We start from the raw sequence: 15,666 nt of genomic DNA, 5'->3' as shown, positions 1-15,666 counted from the left end.
CACCAGATTGGCCGATTGTCTAGGGAAGGCTATGGGATATTGTCCTGATTAACAATGGAGTTTGCAAGGACAAGATCTGCAGGATGGTGCCACCCTTGAGTTATATTGAGATAAAGAAAGGTATGGGGTGCTGGTCATGAGGTAGCACTCCTACACAGCCTCTGCTTCAGTTCTTTCCTCTTCAGTTTGGGCCCTGACATTCCTCAGTAGTTAACTGTAACAAGGAGTATATTGTGAAGTGTTAACCTGTCCTCTGTAGGTTGCTTTTCATCCGTGTTTTATCATAGCAACAGTAATAAATTAAGACACTTTCTAAATTGAGGAACCTATTTCTTGGCCTATCTTACTCTTTTCTGAGTAATACTAGTATGACTTTCTTCCTGTGGACCTTATTTCTGGAAGCTAGTTGTTAAAGAGAACCCTAGCTTTCTTTTCTTCTTTTGTTATTGTCTTTTTTGGGTTGTCTAACTTTTTTCCTTTTCAAAACATATGGTATTTGTTGATTCTCTGTGAATTTCTCATCATGCCACCCAGTAACACTCCTTTTCTAGTCTGACCACATCTACTCTTTCCCCTGAAAACTTCCATCCAAAATTAAAAATTAAATATAAATTAAGTAAAGTTTTAAATTAAAATTAAACTGACAGAAGAAGGGGTTTTGAGGATGGGACTTAGAGGAGGGTACTGCAATCAGGATATAAAGTAAATAATGAAAGTAATAAAAATATCAATGCATGCAGCTTCATAGTAAAATTAAGAGCTACTGAAAAAAGACTGAGGTACATTATACTGTACCTGAAATAATTCAAACATACATGATTCTATTTTGCAGAAGTAAGAGCGAGTGCTAAAAGAACACAAATTATATTACATAACAGACACTCCAACTCCAGAAGAATGCAATCCTAGTTTGTTCTTTAATTCAGTGACCTTTCGGAGACATTCCCAATTCCTGGATCACAATGAAGACTTTGTTCCCAAAGGGAATAATCATATCCCCTTACCTATTTTGGGAGGTCACTCCCAAATCATGAGTTCAGCAAGTTGGATCCCACAGCACATGAGGGGCTACGCGGACAGATAAGGTGTAGGTGTCTAAGTGATTCCTCATAGAGGTTTTCATTTTAATAGCACAGAGATGAGCTGTTTTAGCAGGATGTAATTTGTACATGGCATCTTCAATAGAATATTATACATAAAAAAGGAAAATTTTACTGTTGATTGTCTTACAATTAATGTTGCTTACAAAATTCTGAATACAAAGATCAGCATAAATGTTTTGTAGACCAGCTCATAGTATATTCAGAATTCAAAATAAATAAAAATATACAGTTTAAGAATTGCCCTGAGGTAACCCAGACTCAAAAGGTGAATCATGGTATGCACTCACCAATAAGTGGATATTAACCTAGAAACCTGGAATACCCAAAACATAATCTACGCATCAAATGAGGTACAAGAAGAAAGGAAGAATGGCCCCTTGTTCTGGAAAGACTCAGTGAAGCAGTATTCAGCAAAACCAGAACGGGGAAGTGGGAAGGGGTGGGTGGGAGGACAGGGGGAGAGAAGAGGGCTTACGGGACTTTCTGGGAGTGGGGGGCTAGGAAAGGGGAAATCATTTGAAATGTAAATAAAAAATATATCGAATAAAAAAAAGATCAGCATAAATGTTTTGTAGACCAGCTCATAGTATATTCAGAATTCAAAATAAATAAGAATATATAGCTGAAGAATTGCCCTAAATATTTTCTTCAAATCAATTCTCCTTATAGAATTGTAGGAAACTTTGAAAATCATGTATGAATTTCTCAGTACTACATGTATATCTGCTACCTTCACAACCCAGAGGAAGGTGTCAGGTTCCCTGGAAATAGAATGAATGAAGATTGTTGCAGGTCATGTGTGTTCTGTGTATGGAAACAGTATTGTTAAAAAGGGAACCATCTTTCCAACCACCATGGGGACATATTTAATATCTATTGTAGTATGAATCCATGTAATACTCTTGCAACTCTCTACAACACAAGGAGCAGAAAGCACACTAGTGACCCAACACAATGCAGGTGTAACAGCTCCTGCTATAGGGAAGGCAGAGATGCTGAAGTCCTGGGTAGAAATGGGAGCACAAAGCTCCTGTTACCAAAGAAATCATTGTATGGAATATTGTACAGGAAAATGATTCACAGAAGTAGCTATACCTGACCCAGACTTCTCTAGGTAGTTATAGTTGAGAAAGGGGAACTCAGTAATAGCTTCATGTTCTAATCAATGACATATATTTAACATGTGCAATATTCACAATACCATGGTAATAATACTAGGATGTCAATAACCCACAGGTATTATACATACACACTTCTTTTAATTTGTCTCACAGGAACTCAAACCAATACTTTAGTCTGACCTGCACACAACTGTGTAGCATGCTCTGTCTTCCAAACCATGACAGTTATAATGTAGAAGACCCTCAAGTGGTGGGATTACAGACACAGTACAACACTCTTGCTTGAGAAATGCACCGGTTTATAAAGTGAATATACATGTCTGAGCAAAGGAAACCTCTTGGCATGGGACATTGGTCCAGTTTATAATCCTGTAAATACAAACCAATGTACCTTGAAAATACATTGATTCTAACTATGTGCAGTTCCCCAAGTGTTTACTGTATCAATACCTTTGTATAGCAGAAAAATTTCCAAGCAGAGATTGGTCATTAAGGACACTAAGCCAAATTTCATATAAATCAGATGAAAGCAAGCTTCCTTAACTATTTCTAATGAAATCCTTTTTAATGAGGAAAGTCACAAGAAAATTAATGATCAATGTACATTTTAGAAAGTACTTGAGAAACATTTCTGATTAAAAATAGCAGTTTAGCCCAGTGATTCTCAACTTGTGTGCCACAATACTTTTGGGTGTCACATATCCTGTATATCGATATTCCATAGAGTATGCATAATACTCCATAATACTTATGGAGTATTATACATAAAATTTCAGTTATGAAATGACATCAAAATGATGTCATGGTTATGGATGATCACAGCATGATTTCAGAGGATTAGGAAGGCTAAGAACAACTGGTTGAGACCCTACTTCCTTAAGATATTCTCAGCCTATCACCAACTGGAAACTTGCCTCTAAGGTGGACACTACAGGCAGAAGCCCATGTGTTCTTACCTAAAACTAGAATCAAAGATGCAGAGTTCTGGCTGCATTATCAGTGAAATAACCCTACTGTCTATTCTAAGTGCTTTTCCTGGTTTCCAGTGCACACTACTACCTGCAATCAGAGAACTGTACTCCAGTTCATAGCCTGAAGCTCTGTCTGTCTCAAAGGAGGCCAGCTTCTCTGTGGGCCATCCTGAAAGGATCCTTTTATAACTGCTCTTTGAGAGGCTTCACCCAGCAGCTGATTAAAATTGATAAACAGACCCACAGGCAAACACTGATTAGAGCACTTTGACTATTATGGAACAGTTAGGGAAGGGATTCAGGGCACTGGTGGAGATTAGGAGTCTACAGGAAGACCAACAAAGTCAAATACAGGGGTTATTCCTAAAGCTTTTGGCTGTCTGTGGAAGCCCTTCACCAACTGGCTTCAGTAGGAGCAAATGTGCTAACCCTGAAGAGAGTTGATGTGTCGAGGTGCAAGGATAACACATGGGATCCCTAACCCACTCAGGGGAGAAGGGAAAAGACTCTGTAACAGGTGAGGAGGTAGAGGTCAGCATTCAAGATGTAAAATAAATAAATAAATAAATAAATAAATAAATAAATAAATAAATGTGCAATAATTCTAATAACAGCTAAATAAAGGAAAAAAGAAACAGTAACTATATAAAACCAACAAAACAAACATACAAAAATTGTAAGTGTTCTTTCTGTAATTAAGCAACAATTAAACAATGGCAGCGACAGAAAATATCTCCTTTCTGTTGTATAATTGGGTCAATTTGTCTTTCTGATCACAGAGTATAAAGTTGTAATATACAAGTATACGTCTGTATACAGGCATACTTGGAATGTGGTGAACTTTCTTATTCAACACCCTGCTTTACATGTGAGAAGGTCTTACAGTTTCACTTCCATTCCTTAAAATGTGGAAATAATCAGCTATTTAATTAATTGTAAGCAGCAGCATGTTTGAGGACAGAAAAGTGTCTTTGCTCATGAAATACCACAATTAACTTTCATGTTGTACCAAGGATTACAAATAAGACAAATGGAAGGTTCCCAGGTGTTCCTGTACCTTTAAATTGCTGTGAAAACTCATGGCCACCTCCAGTTACTGATCTTCACTTTCCTCCCCATGACGTCGTCCCAGGTTTCTGGCAATTAGAGCCAGACACACTTTGAAAGCTCCAGGGCCAAGGATGGATCATTCAGTAACTTTGCCTAATATTATTAACCATGCCTATTCTCAGAGCATTATCTTTTCTTTTGATGTTTGGGACCATAGCTCTATAATCTACTGAGAGGCAAACTCAGATCATGGCCCAAATAAAAATAAAACAGTGATATTTGCTTCAGACTTACTGCTGCCCACTGGTAACTTAAGCTTGGTAGACTATTTAGAAGTAGGTAGGGTAATTCTTCATTATTTGACATGGGGTTAAAATGGCAATATCTCACTAATGTAAAAGTGATGCTTTATTTTTTTTGGTAGAGAAGGAAAAGAATTAAGTTTATCTACTGGACAGAGGGCAACACTCAAATCTTTCAAAACTTATTGTAAGTGTGTGATGGACCAGCTTTTTGAACTATTTTTATTTAGGAATAGTTTTTTTTTTGTTAAGTATGATTTAAGGCATGAATTTTGTAAAACACATTTTTAGCACTATATTTCTTGTTTTGCTATTAATTGACATGGTACAGTCATAGAGATAAAATCAATGGGAACATTTGCAATGCCAAAACAAGCCCTTCCAATATATAAGGAAGTTAACTTCCAAGAGAAGGTGTTCACCTGTGTCTTGGTGATGAATCTTTGAGATTATAAGAATTTTACTTAACATGCCTCTTATTCAGAGGTCATGTGTCCATAGTTCAAGAAAACTATCATCATCAGACAATCTCAAGGACAAAAAGCACATCTCTAGAGTGATGCTGAATGTTGGTGATGCAAAAATTATTCTTATCTTTAAAACGGAAGCTACTATGAGCACAGATTCTTCACTACAGTTAATATGTAGTTCAGTGTAAATCTTATCCCTCAGGGACCAGTGTGGTTTTTCTGGTACGAATCAGAATATTTGATATGAACTTTGGCCCCTTCCCGCAATTATGGATAACATATCCTGTGTGGGATAAGGACAAGCTTCGGTTATTTCAGATCCAAACGCCTGAAGTACAAATGTGTCTTTTAAAGTAAACCAGAGCTATGGCAATAATGGACGCATAGCTACAACTGAAAGGAATGAAGAAGACATTTCACTTTTTTTCTATTTTAGCTTCCAAATATATTTTATTCCCTATCGATTTTTTCCAACTTTGAAACATCAATGTTTCTTGGAATTAATTAATCTTCAAGACTGAATCACACTTCTGTTCACCAAAGCATTTTGGTGGTCAGTGTTCTCTTACTTTTTCTTTTCTCCTATGAATATCTTTCCCAAGCATGCCATTCCAAATTACTATTGGGATAGTTCTCTTTCACAGAACAAATTTCTCTTTTACTTCCTGTCTGTCATGGCCTCTATTATGAATCCTAACATTTGTGATTTTAAGAAAGCTTTCTTTATGCACTATAGTACTGACAGTTTTATTTCCTTCATCTGTGACTTGTTATTTTCCAATGTCTACATCTAAAGATGCTGTCACATTTAAGAACCCAAGTAAATGTCAATCGTTCTCCAGTGGTTTCATTCTGTAGAAGTGATGAGCAAACACAGATTTACTCCACATTTTTTCTCATTATAATTGACTACATGAGTACAGGCATTGATGACAGTAACTTATACTCTAATAAACCTAGGGAATGGGCAGTAATTCTCATGTGTCTAACATGATAACTTGTTAACATGCACAATAAATTCCTGGCACAGGCATAGTGCTAAAATAGATCCTGAACAGTGAAAGAATATTTCCAATGGAAATCTAGTAGCATATTTAAAATAAACTAAACCATATTAGGTGCCAATTTTATATAGCCCAGTAGCATAAAAAGATCAATATATATCAAAGAACAATGTATATATCTAATTAATTGATAATATCAAATAAATGTCTATAAATGTTTTAAATTATAAGATTTAGTAATCTCAGAGGCAATTATATTAAAGTACAATCTAGAGTATTATGAAGTCAAAACACTGCTGAAGATATTGACAGTTGGAAAATCAACAGGGCACTTCCAAAGATTCATTTCATTCTAAAAACTGGTGAGTTTGGGTCTTTTCTGAAATCAGTTGAACTCATGGGAATACTGTATCATTTCTCTTTTTTTCCTTTTTCTTTAAATCAGAAGACTCAAACTTCAGTGGGATTTATATCTGTTTTAAAAGGATCTGACCCTCATGAATAGGTTATCTGTACATTCATCAGTTTGATAAAATAATTTACTTAGAAGAAAGGTACCCAGAATCTACGTGAAATAGGTCAGTTGTAGAAACCCAAAATGAAACTCATAAGTACAGGAGAAGGCAGCATTCTGTCCAAACAAACAATGGGTGGAAATTTATAAAATACTTGTTTTTTTTTATTGGTGCCAAGAGTAGTTTGAAAAGGTGCTTGTAGTGTTATATCCATATTGCCTTCTGGTTTCTCTGAATCTAATACAGGGAAATCATTATTTGTTGTAACTGATCTCACTTAGTTCTTGCATGACCCTCCCATTTCATAGCTTGCATGCCTTATGCTTCACCACAAATACACAGAAAATAAGTGATCAGTATTATAAAATTTCTAATAATGGCATTGTTTGATAAGACATTGGATAACTTGTAGTATATATATGGCCCATGCTTCTGGTATACAAAGTAATTTCTGGGTTTGCCTTGAAAGCTATGCATATAGATATTAGAGTCAAACAATGAAATAGTACCAACATGTTAGTTCACCTGTGTGACGTTCTGACTGAACAGCAATGGCCAACTGCAAATTATCAGCAGTATCTGCACTTCAAAACACAACTTGCCTGGCTATATTTCTACTACAGTACTTGGCTTCCTCGCTACTACCCCCTCCCCCCGAACCGAGAGCTCATATCTGAGATCATGGTGTCTATGTCTCTCATATGGGTACATTAGGCTCTATGTTAAGACTATCATAAGAGAAAAGCATGGTGGAACATGCCTTTATACCCAGATCTCAGAAGCTGAGCTGAGAGGATGGATCTTTGTAAGTTTAAGGTCACCCTGGTCTACACAGGAAATTTCAGAGCAGTCAGATCTTTTACGTAGGGAAAACCTAATTTGGTGTTGAAAGGTTGTTCTTTGTATTATACACATCTATATCTATACTCTATATATCAAAGTAAGTGACACATCCTTAAGTAATTACAGAATCTCATTTCTGGGATTTACCTCTTATATAAATTCATGATCATTGGAAAGAGGTACCAAAATATGGAGGCAATTTCTTACAATAGGAGTTTATAACCCACAGGTGAAGTTTCCCTTCACATGGTTTAGTAAATATTTCATTGCTATTTGTTATAATTCATAGTTTAAGTCCTAAATGATTCTAAGTTTTAAGTATACACACCTATAATACTCTCCTAGAGAAGAGGAGCCACTGGACTTTCCGCCAGTGCACAATGGCCAGGGGTCCATGTCCTCCCACTGTGGCAACTGCTGAGTCCATGTTCTAATTCTTTACGTTGCTGATGTTAGATGGAGAATTCGGGAACATGAAGTATTTGCTCCATGTGGATGAAAAAATGATGTTTCTTACCACACTGCAACCATGTCTAATCTGAAAAATTTTGGAGAGTTTTCGAATATAAATGTTACCAGGAAATCTGTGATAAAACAGGGCAAAAGAGGGTCTCTGTCATTTTGCATGGTTACAAATCACATTTTACTCAAAACTCTTGGGGGCTAAAAGTATGTAGTTCAAAATTGTGAGAAAATATTAGCTTTAATAAATCATAGGGGTGGACTTCTTGTAAGAAATTTAAACATTGTAAGATCAGATATTCAAGTGAGATCATCATAGCCCAATTTGATATAAGAGGATGTTTTCCAGTTTTCACCTTGTGATGACCAGTATGTTATACACATTGGTCACTTGATTAACTTTGGATGTCTTTGACATATTCATGGCTGTGCATATTTGTTAGGGTCCTTATAGAAACAGGAGGGAAGATGACCTTTGAATTTGGTCATTTAAGTGGGATTCCATCCTACACACAGTTCCCAAGGGCTAACTAAAAAGCTAGAGACAGGCGAACCCATCTGAGCAGAAACATTCCCATGTCTCTGATGGCTCAATGCAGAAGCTATGGGAACAGTGCAATCTCAGGTTTATTATGCTGGGAGGTATTTGAAATAATGCCTATGTGGAGGAAACTGGAGACTTATGGATCTCCCATGTCAGGGTCTTTTGAATCCTATTTTTTCCTTCTCATATTTGACCCTATATAATATGAGGAATATTTGTTCACAGTTATTCTGTCCTAAAATATATTCCTTTCAGGTCAAAGGGCAGTTGGCCAATTAATAATGATTCAGAAATTCAAATACTGAGAGTCAAAATAAACATTTAATATCAATACTGTAGAAGTTTTGATATTTTGTATAGATTTTGAAAGGCAAATAGAAAATTGTACTCTATATTTTCTCTAAACCAATCATAACCAGCATCAAGAGGCCAATGGTATACTTAACCACACTAATTTTATATTGCCTTTCTTTGGTTGAATAAACCACATTGAAAATGAGTAGAATTTCACACATTCTACACTAATTATATCAGAATTCAGTCTTGATTGCTGAACACAGTACCCAGGATTTTGATCATTTCACAGCATTTTTCTCATTGGTTTAATCTAGGCATATTCTATATCAGAACTGACAAAACACTGAGTCATTGAGCTCAAATACGCATTTATATTTTTCTTACTTAAAATCCACCAATGACATTTCCTCTCCAGATGAACACCATTTAAAGTTTTACTTATTTTACAAAATGAAACAAAAGCAAAATCAAAACCATCATCATCAACAACAAAATAACCTAGGCTCTCAGAATAATCCCACATTCCTATCTCATTGTAAAGGCTTCTCAAAGATAGGCTTAAATTTTATGCCTAATTACCTTTTCGGCAATAAAATTTTCCAGGACTTTATTGTGATAGCTAGGAATCCATGAGATATATGGTGCTATATCAGCATATAGATGGTAAGGTGGCATTAGGTTAATAGAAGAGTTTCATGCAATTTTATATAAAATCCTAAAATGTTGTCCCAGAAGAGGTCAGGGATACTGATTCCCCCAGAATTTCTTTTGTTATTGAGAATAGTTTTAGATATGCTGAGTTTTTTCTTATTCCAGATGAATTTGAGAATTGCTCTTTCTAACTCTCTGAAGAATTGAGTTGGGATTTTGATGGGTATTGCGTTGTTCGAACTACTAAAGGAAGTCTGCTGACTTCTAAATTATATAACCAGTGACTTGCTATAACTCAAAAGATCAATAACAAAGAAAAATTAGCAGCAGTGCGGAGGTAATGTGTGGTTAAATATGTGAACAATATCAACAAAATAGAAGTTATATTTGCTTGCACACATTAGAGATTATGTATCCCAGAAATATTCACTAAAAATACTGACTGACAACAAAAGTTTCAATTGTTCACAAACATGGAAGGATCCTGCTATACCACTCCTGGGCACATACCCAGAAGATTCCCCAGCATGTAATAAGGATACATGCTCCACTATGTTCATAGCACCCCTATTTATAATAGCCAGAAGCTGGAAAGAATCCAGGTATCCCTCAACAGAAGAATGGATGCAAAAAATGTGGTATATACACACAATGGAGTACTATTCAGCCATTAGAAACAATGAATTCATGAAATTCTTAGGCAAATGGATGGAGCTGGAGAACTTCATACTAAGTGAAGGAACCCAGTCTCAAAAGAGGGTATGCACCCACTAATAAGTGGATATTAACCTAGAAAACTGGAATATCTAAAACCTAATCCACACATCAAATGAGGTACAAGAAGAACAGAGGAGTGGCCCCTGGTTCTGGAAAGAATCAGTGTAGCAGTATAGGGCAAAACCAGAACAGGGAAGTGAGAAGGGGTGGGTGGGAGAACAGGGGGAGGGAAGAGGGCTTATGGGACTTTCGGGGAGTGGGAGGCCAGAAAAGGGGAAATCATTTGAAATGTAAATAAAAAATATGTCAAATAAATAAAAAAATTAAAAAAAGAAAACAATATTGTTAAAATATAAAAACAGATAGAAAATATATTTTGCAGATAAGATACATTATGGAGATTACTCAAAACACAGTCAACTCTAAAATTTAGTTTAGTTCCAACTTTCTTCACAGCTCCCCAACTTTCCCCAAGGGAGAATGTTGACTGATATGTAGAGTCAGTAAAATTTGTCCTTCATAAGAGGAAAACTAAGAGCAGATTTTCAGAAATGCTTGGATTGCAAAAGAATCTCTTCTTAGGACAAAGTGCCTCTACTGAACATCTGAGCAAACTAGCATACCTGAGAGATCAATACCTCAGGTCAAATTCTATTTTTAAATAACAGAAATACACAGTTATGGTAACTATAACAAAGACAACCATATTCAGTTATTATCTAATTTCTGAACGTCAGAAAATCATGCCTATCACTGGAAGCATGGGATCACATGAGGTCATGGCTCTTAGAGAAGGTCTCTAAAGAAGGTACTGTTTCTCTAAACAAGCATGATTCCCTACTCTGTTCTAAATAAATAAACTAAAATCTGCACATAACGTAGCCCTTATCCATACATCAAAGTAGGTTCTCTTGGTAAAGAATGGAGAGTGTCACAGAAAACCACAGCTATTCAAGGTACAGAGAACAAAATATCCTGTGGCTACAAGCCCAACTGTGTACAAATTGCATACTAACTCCTGAACCTTGGGCTCCAAACATTGGTTAAAATAGTCAGAAAGATCGTACACCAGACAATCAGGCAATCTCCTTTGAGACTGGGCCTCTTAGACATGTTGGGAAGGCTTCACATCTGAGAGTCCAACAATATAATAGGCTTGTCAAAACAATTTCTCATCAAAGCATCATCCATGATTGCATCACTAACTGGGAATGAGTAAATCTTGTGAAGACAAACTTCACACAAATAGTCCATATACTACCGAGGATATTGGACTTGTTGTTTGAACATATTTACAGACACATTTTTATTTACATGATAATAACAATGAATGAAAACTGGCCATGTATCTTCACAGAAGTGGAATATTGACTGGAAACAAACTCAGACCAAGGGACAGGAAGGAATGAAATGATGTAATTGAATTTTAATTTTAATAATAAGATACAAATTATATTTTTATGGTGCTGAGGGTATGGCAGAGTACTGAAGAATACCTGTTTCACAGCCATGAGGACCCACATTTGGGTACCAATGCTTCATGAGATAGAGATATGCGATCATGAGTATGTATAACAAAGAGATACATGAAGGAGTCTATACTCTATACTGAGGAAAAGAAATCTGCCTCTCAGAAAAAAGGACAGAGTGACAGAGAATGAAGAAGCCTGGTAGTCAAATGCATCTGACTAGGCACGCATACCAGGGGACACTCATATGCATGTATGAAGTGACCTCCACATGGCCACATGAATAAATCACATGAAAGATATTTAGCTACATTACGGCTCATTCTGACTGGATTTCTGTTTGAGTCCTTATTCCTTACATTGTCAATAGCAGAGGAACCTTTCACCTTGCCAGATTTCTCTCATATATATGTACTATCACTCAAGGGAATTCATGATGAAGGAAACTACTCATGGAGACTCAGAGGAATCCTGAAGGCGGATGATGCAAGGACTTTCCCTACCTTTAGGATCCAGGCCACTTCATGGACTGAGTGATATTTTATATCCACTTCTTCCCTAGAACCCAATGTTTCCTTCAGCTTTTTGCACGATGTCTCATTGGAAGAAATGATGAATAAGCCCTGTGTTGTGGGGCCTTTTTCTCTTATTACTACAGGATGTCCTGACAGGAAAAAAAGGGAAATACCTGTCAAATGTCATGGAGCACAGAGCACTATCTCCACATAAAAACCAGACCAATGGTGAGCACAGGTGCAGTGCAGGGGCTGGCATTGACAAGCCTCGAACAATATTTATTTAAATTAGAACAACATTTTTATTTTCTGAAAACATTTCTTCAAGGACAAAAGGGAAATAAACACAACATCACATGAAGAAAATATAAAAAGTATATATTACCAATCTTCTAAACTACACACAAGTTTGTTAATAATTATGGCAGGGTAACATATGAAAGCACTAGAGTCGTAGGTGAAAATCAGTAAAAATGTTTACTGTAAAGGAATTGGATCTAAGTCACAAAGGTGTTGAAAGACATCAGGAGGATTGCTCTTCTATAATACTGAACATTTGCCATAGCTGAAATCAAACAGTGGAGGCAACAGTGCATTTCCCGGCAGGACTATCTGCTCTTCTGGTCTTCTCTGTCCTGAGGACACATCTGGTTTACCTAAGTTACTGAGTATTCTATTTAATGTCACTGGTTAGAAATTACTTTTATACTACACTTTCTCTTTAATCACTGTTTTGTATAACCTAGAAAGTATTAAAATCAAATTGCATGGTGATCATTATATACACCTTGTGTTTTTAGTGCAATTTCAACAGTGACATGTTAGAATATCGACTCTACATACATTTTGTAGCCATTAGCATTTTAAAAAGTCAGAGAGAAGGTGAATCCCTGAGCTTCATTCTATTCTGTTTTATAGGAGGAATGGTCTTCAATGCTCTGCATGCTACATAAGAGTTAAATTTATGATCTACACTAAATCCAATAGTGAAAATGGAACAATAATATAAGTATTAGAACAATAGACACTTTTTAAAAAATTCATTCATTTCATTTACATGAGTAAACTGTACCTGTCTTCAGACACACCAGAACAGGGCATCAGATCCTATTACAGATGGATGCGATCTATCATGTATTTGATGGGAATTGAACTCAGAGAGCTAAACAAAGAATTCTCAACAGAGGAATAATGAAAGGCTGAGAAGCACCTAAAGAAATGTTCAACATCATTACTCATCAGGGAAATGCAAATCAAAACAACCTTGAGATTCAGCTACACATCAGTCAGAAAAGTTAAGATCAAAAACTCAGGTGACAAGAGTGCTGTCAAGGATGTGGAGGTGGGATTGCAAGCTGGTACAACCAGTCTAGAAATCAGCTTGGTAGTTCCTCAGAAAATCATAGTACGACCTGAGAACCCAGCTATACCACTCCTGGCATATACCAGAAAATGCTCCACTAGGTTCAGCCTGATTTATAATAGCTGGAAACTGGAAAGAACCCAGATGTCTCTCAACAGAGGAATGGATACATAAAATGTGGTATATTTACACAATGGAATATTACTCAGCTATTAAAAACATTGAATTCATGAAATTCTTGGCAAATGGATAGAAATAGAAAATTTCATCCTGAGTGAGGTAACCCAATCACAAAAGAACACACATGGTATGCACTCAGTGATAAGTGGATGTTAGCCCAGAAGTTTGGAATACCCATGATACAATTTACAGACAAATTAAGCTCAAGAAGATGAAAAACCAAAGTATGGATACGTAGGTCCTTCTTAGAAGGTGGAACAAAATACCCATGAGAGAAGATAGACAAAGTGTGGAGCAGAGACTGAAGGAAAGACCATCCAGAGACTGACCCACCTGGGGTTCCATTCCATATATAGTCACCAATATCCCATATACAGACACTATTGTGAATGCCAACAAGTGCTTGCTGACAGAAGCCTGATTTAGCTGTCTCCTGAGAGGCTCTGCCAGTACCTGACAAATACAGAGATGGGTGCTCTCAGCCAACCACTGGACTGAGCACAAGGACCCCAATATAGAAGCTAGAGAAAGGACCCAAGGATCTGATGGCAAGGAGCTTGCAGCCAGATAGAAGGAGCAACAATATGAACCCACCAGCACCCCAAGAACTGCCAGGGACTAACCTACCAAGCAAAGATTACATATGGAGGGACGCATGGCTCCAGCTGTATAGGTAGCAGAGGATGGCATTGTTGGACACTGAAGGGAGGAGAGGCCCTTAGTCCTGAGAAGGCTCGATGCCCCATACAGAGGAATACCAGGACAGGAAAGTAGGAGTGGGGGGTTGGTGAGCAGGGGGAGGGGGATGGGATAGGGATTTTAGGAGGGGAAACCAGAAAAGGGGATAACATTTCAATTATAATTAAAGAAAAAATAAAATACCCAATAAAAAAGAAATGTTTAACATACTTAGTTATCATGGAAATGCATATCAAAACAACCCTGAGATTCTACCTCATAGTCAGAATGGCTAAGATCAAAAACTCAGGGGACAGCAGGTGCTGAGAAGAGTCGGGAGAAAAAGGAACACTCTTCCATTGCTGGTGGGATTGCAAGCTAGCACATCCAGTCTGGAAAACAGTTTAGCAGTTCCTCAGAAAATTGGACAAAGTACTACTGGAGGACCCAGTTATCCCACTCCTGGGCATATTCCCAGAAGATGCTCCACCATGTATTAAAGACGCATGCTCCACTATGTTCATAGCAGTCTTATTTACAATAGCTAGAAGCTGGAAACAACCCAGATGTCCTTCAACAGAGAAATGGATACAGAAAATGTGGTGCATTTACACAATGGAGTACTACTCGGATATTGAAAACAAAGAATTGATGAAATTCTTAGGCAAATGGATGGAGCTAGAAAATATCCTGAGTGAGGTAACCTAATCATGAGAGAACAGACACTGATAAGTGGATATTAGCCCAGAAGTTTGGAATACCCAAGATACAATTCATGAACCATATGAAGCTCAAAAAGAAGGAAGACCAAGGTATGGATACATTGGTCCATCTTAGAAGGGGAAACAAAATACCCATGGGAGGAGATATGGACAAAAAGTGTGGGGCATACTCTGAAGGAAAGACCATCCAGACACATCCTTACATGTAGACCCATCACATATATATTCACCAAACTCAGACACTATTGTTGATGCCAACAAGCTCTTGCTATAGGAGCCTGATATAGCTGTCTCCTGTGAGGCTCTGTCAGTGCCTGACAAATACAGAGGTGGATGCTCTCAGCCTACCATTTGACTAAGCACAGGATCCCTAATGGAGGAACTAGAGAAAGCATCCAAGGAGCTGGAGGGCTTTGCAGTCCCATAGGAGGAACAACAAATTCAACCAACCAGTACCCCAGAACTCCCAGTAACTAAACCACCAACCAAAGAGTACACATGGAGGGATCCATGTCTCCAGCCCCATATGCACCATTGGATGGCCTTGTTGGACATCAATGGGAGGAGAGGCCCTTGGTCCTGTGAAAACTCAATGCTCCAGTGTAGGAGAATGCCAGGACAGGGAAGTGGGATTGGGTGGGTTGATGAGCAGGAAGATGGGGGGGTTTCCTAAGGGCAACCAGGAAAAG

At 37.3% G+C, this 15,666-nt stretch overlaps 1 long non-coding RNA gene across 1 annotated transcript; it reads right to left on the bottom strand.

Annotated features, from left to right (window-relative positions):
* Positions 1-5,146: 5,146 nt before the first annotated feature.
* Positions 5,147-15,553, bottom strand: LOC127668005 (uncharacterized). Its single transcript, XR_007973977.1, has 4 exons — positions 13,107-15,553; positions 12,023-12,183; positions 7,708-7,917; positions 5,147-5,300 (listed from the first exon to the last, which is right to left on the bottom strand). It is a non-coding gene; the product is annotated as an uncharacterized LOC127668005 (long non-coding RNA).
* Positions 15,554-15,666: the final 113 nt, after the last annotated feature.

The sequence above is a fragment of the Apodemus sylvaticus genome, chromosome 17 (assembly GCF_947179515.1).
Source record: "Apodemus sylvaticus chromosome 17, mApoSyl1.1, whole genome shotgun sequence".
NCBI lineage: Eukaryota > Metazoa > Chordata > Mammalia > Rodentia > Muridae > Apodemus > Apodemus sylvaticus.
This window is presented reverse-complemented; position numbering and strand designations above follow the sequence as displayed.